Raw genomic sequence first — 4867 nt, 5'->3', positions numbered from 1 at the left:
CGCGCTCGCGCCCGCGCGGAGCCCGGTCCGCTCAGAAAGGGCGGAAGCGGCCTCCTCCCCGGCCGGTCCTGCGCTCGCCCTTGCCCAGCGGAGCAGGGCAACCTGCAAGAGCCGGATTTCCTTCCACCCGGCCGACGGGACCTACCAGCTCTGCGTGCCCTAGGAGGAACGGTCTCTAGCATGGCTTTATACTCCGGTCTGATGAGGGAGCTAGACTTGCAGAGGTGGAGGAACCCGGCCTACTGCCAGCATTTCATAAAAATAAGCCTATGGGGAAACGGTTACATCCATTTACTCTTCTTTACGTCATGCCTATCGCCATGTTTGGCTAAAAGTCACCATAAACCAGCACACCAGACCTTCAGACGCCATCCTCTTAAGATTGGTCTACATATGTACACGCATACATCAGTCTTGTTCACCTGGTTCAGTCCATCAGTAGCTCATGTTAACACATCAAAATTAAAAGACCATTAACCGGAACTAAATGAACCCTGTCTCTGTAAACACGGCGGAAGATGCACTTCATCCTGTTGCGGTGTGCCTTGCTAGGCTAGACTGTATTCACCTCCTTAAGAACTAGTAAGGAAGTAGCAGGGAGGTTCCCGTGTGAAACGTGCAAACTAGGGTTAGCATTAGAAGAGGTGGGCTCGTGGTTGATTTGCACAGGCAAAATTCTTACTTAGAATTTTGCTTGAGTACTAGGATACTGCCAAAGCCTGCTAACACAGGTGGCTACTGCGTAACTATTGCAACAGTTTGCTTTGCTTTCTGCTTTTGCTAGCTCAGCCCTGTTTAGAGGCAAAGGATTACATTTGACTGGCTGCAGCTCAGTTTCCGTGTCTCCACAACAGACATGATAGTACTGTCAGTATTTATTCCAGATTCCTCCTATCATAAATGGGTCCTGGCTTTGGTAAGGTGTAAAACAAAGGGAGCAAATGTAGTTAAATCTGTGGCGTTTCATGCTCCTGAGATTATCTTCCTGTTGCCACGGAAACTAATACAGGATCAGTTAGGAGGAAATATTAGGTGGTTGTAGGTAGCATTGTGGGTGGTGTGATGGTGCAGTGTATATAAAAGGAGAACATTTGCATTATAAAAAGGAGCAACTAGAAATGGCAAACATCTAATACCGGTGTTTAGCCAATACCCTTACTAGCCACGCAGCAGTACTTTATGGTCAGCAGTATGGGTAGGAAGCACATTTATGAGTATGTAGGCTGACCCATACAGCTTGAGAACTTCCCCTGAATTAATTTGTTTTAGCTACGGCAGAAATCTACCCAACCTTGAGTTCCTAGGATAGAAATAAGTAATGGTTATCAAAAATAAAACATGAACTTCCATGTAGGGAACCCAGTTCAAACTGAAATTCAGTCTGGAACCCCACCAGGTTGAGAACTGTACAATTACAAAATAAGGAAGACGGTCTAAGCTGGGCAATGCAGAGATCCGCCTTCAGTTTCTTATCTGTGGAATGAAAAGAATAATGATTCTGTTTTCACAGGGTGTTGGGAGTATGGATATGCTGAAAAGCACAGACAGCTCAATACTGTGTTAATAGGAGTCATAAACCTCCTATATTTACTCAAGGTTATTAAAATCTAAGCAGACTAAACAAAAGATGTATGTTACCCTTGGTTTTGAGTGACGAATCCTAAGACTAACCAGCTGTACTGAAATTTTGCAGGGAACGACCACTGCAAAAATAATTTTATTTTTATATCCTCCAGACCCTAGTGATAGCCCTCTACATATAAAACAACTACCCTTTGCATTGACATCACTGACATCTGCCTATTCAGCATGACTTTAACTCTTTCCTGATGCTCTAAAGCACTCATGCATATATCTTTAATTCGAATTTTTTTTATTACAAGTCTTTCTTAGGTACTTTGTACAAGCCATTTTGATGGGCCACTGGTATGACACAGTGGTGCATTTCTTGTGGCTTACCTGCTTAACTATCAGCCAATTGAATTATACATTCATTTCCAAAGGCTGCTGCAAAGTCCTGTTCCCTACAAAATCATTACCGTATTTACCAATGCCTGCCCTCCCTGCAAGACCCCACAGTGACTTTCACTCTTCCATTTTGGCCTCCTCTGTTTTATCAGAGACAGTTTTCCAGTTCCACTGCATCCACCTTTCTCAAGGATTTGCCAGCTTTCACCATTTTCTCATCTCTCTCTCTCTCTCTCTCTCAAAACTCCTAGGATAAACCATACAGTAATTCTATGCTGTCTGTAGCTGTAGGTGATGTTCCATACCAACACTTACTATTAATCAATCTCCAGCCCCCACTTAGCCTTAAACCATTTTAGCGTTCACTGCTACAGCACAGTAAGTAACGCACATCACAAGTTACTAGCAGACTGCAATGACATAGTAAATTCACATTGCAATTTCATATGTAGCAAATAATACTAACCAGTGTAGATTCTATTACCTGGGTAAAGTGCTCTACAGCGGAAGTTGTGCTTGCTTTTTTTTTATTTTTACAACGAAAATGTTAGAACCCTGTTCTTTACATTATCTGGGAAAATCAGATTATATTATTGTTTTGGTTTCTTGCGTTTTTTTTTTATTTTTCCTTAATGAGCATGTTACCAACAAGTACCCCTAACTTGCCATAAGCAAAAGAATAAGCCACAGATCTGCATACTAACTTCACATTTAAAGAAGGAAGTATTAACGTGGCTTTCTTCTTAACAAGAGAGAAACAGCTCTTTTAATCTTGAGATAAATACTTGCATAAGTATTTTCTTTAATTACAAATACAACAGTAACTAAATCTTCTCAGGTACCACTTTTGAAACAAATACACTCGTTCTATAACAATAGCATTTTCAACCTCCCTAATTATTGTCTCTATATCAAATGCCCAGTTTCTGGAGAAGTGGACTTATTTTTCTAAAGCCTACGGGTTTTTTTACACAACATCCATTACCATAAGTACATAAACGTCAGCATCACAGCGGCACCTCAAGACCAGACAGCATATGCCTGTTCTGTGTGCACAGAAAAAGTGACAAACATGCCTTCAGTTGCACTTGAATTATCTGGCTGCTTTTCATATGCTTTCAAAAATAGAAGTTGCAGAATCCCAACTTCAGTCAAATACTTACAATTCATTCTTCATGTATCATGAAAATTAATTTCAGCCCTGCAGGTATGGTGGCTTTGCAATGTGTCAGAGCTTTAGAAAAATAGAAATTCTTGCCAACTGTTTATAGTAGAGAAGTGTCCTTATTTTGTCTTGTATAAAACCAAAAAGTGACAGAGCAAGATAAATACTAATCAAGGGTCTGGTCCTGTCACAAGCTGGACATACACACTTATTTTTGCAGAATGGCATGGAACTACCCTGATACATAAAGTACTCACATGCACGTGCACTGTATCTCATGCTAGGTTAGCACATGTAGCTGAGTATAGTAGGAAAAGATCATCTGGCTAAGAGGTGTCTTTTTACACATCACTTTGGACAGCGCAGCTGCATAACATTGGTGTCATCATACATTGAGATATGTGAATTCCCGCATGATTTAAAGGTGATTTAAAACGTCACCTTAATATTTTTACAATTTACCTTGAGTTATACATACAACTGAACCACAACAGGTGTACTGTACTAACAGATTCTGGTTTACATTTTTAAACGGCCGACTGCCACACCTTAACAAACTACCGCTCCCTCTGAAATAAACATTGCAAAACTATACATGACTTCACTCTGTGACATCTAAAACTAAACGGTTTTCCAACTGCTTTACCCAAAAAGCACGCAAACCTGCTGGCCAAGAGCACGCTTTCACAACTGGTGGTAACGGTCTGCGCCAGTGAGGAAGTTGTATTGCTCCACGTCAACCTCACCCCTGCGCGCTCTTTTCCCCACAGAACCGTTTAGAATAAGGCAAGCCGAAGACCTTTCCACGTGGATTACGAGCAGTAGCAAAAAAGGGCTCTCTCCCAGCAGATGCAGAGGGGCTGCGGCGGCCCGCCGCGCGGGGGAGGAGCGGGGTCGGAGAACAATGGTGGCGGTCGCGGCGCCGCCAACGGCAACGGCCACGGCCGCCCGCGCGGCGCTCCGGGGCGGGCACGTAGCCCGCGGCGCCCGGAGCCGAGACGGCTCCCGCGGAGCGCTCGGGCCGCCGCCGATGCTCACGCTGCCTGGAGAGGCGGCCGCGCGATTCTGGGAGCACTCGCAGGACCGAGTAACGGAGCTCACGCCCGGGGCTGCGGCGATGTCCTTATGAGGGGACCGTGCCTCAGACTGCGCGTCGCCCGCTTCGGTGGACCTAAACTGCCACCGCTGTGACAAAGGCAACTCTGGAATTCACCCCCCCGCTCCTCGACACTGAAATGAAAGGTGAGCAGCAGCGACGGGATCGTGGAGGCGGGGCTGGACGCGGAGACCCTCGTCTCCCGCGACCGGGAGGAAGCCAGCGATGGCGGCAACAAAGCCCGGGCTGGCGGGTGCCTCACGAGCCCCCGCTGTGGCACTTGTACGTGCGCTGGGGCCGGCGGCACCGCGCGCCTAGGCGTGACCCGGCCGCCAAAGCGGGGAGCCGGGCGCAGCGCTCTCTCGCAGCAGCAGCCGGAGCGGGGCTCGGTCGCCAGCACCGCTCGGCGCCCGGACAGCGCTGTCAGGCCGACAGCGGCGGGGGCGCCGGCGACGCGTACGGCAGCGCGCCTTTCCCGGGGAAGAAATGTGCCCGCCTGGCCCCCTCCGCGGGGAGAAACGCAGCCGGCGGGGGGGGGGGGCGCCGTCCCACGTGAGGTGGCGCCGGGCGGGGGCGAGGACAGTCCGCGCCGTGCCCACCGCCCCACCGGCGCCTGGCGCAGCCTCTGGGCGAGGGAT

General features: G+C 47.7%; 1 protein-coding gene across 1 annotated transcript in view; it reads right to left on the bottom strand.

The window, feature by feature from the left end:
• SLC16A3 (solute carrier family 16 (monocarboxylate transporter), member 3) overlaps positions 1 to 4867 on the bottom strand; it is a 13267-nt gene that overhangs the window by 8084 nt on the left and 316 nt on the right. The gene's annotated exons all lie outside the window — the stretch shown is intronic.

This window comes from Haliaeetus leucocephalus, unplaced genomic scaffold (genome assembly GCF_000737465.1).
Source record: "Haliaeetus leucocephalus isolate CR32 unplaced genomic scaffold, Haliaeetus_leucocephalus-4.0 Scaffold238, whole genome shotgun sequence".
Lineage (NCBI taxonomy): Eukaryota > Metazoa > Chordata > Aves > Accipitriformes > Accipitridae > Haliaeetus > Haliaeetus leucocephalus.
Note: the sequence above shows the minus strand (reverse complement) of the source record. Positions and strands in the feature narration are given on the sequence as shown.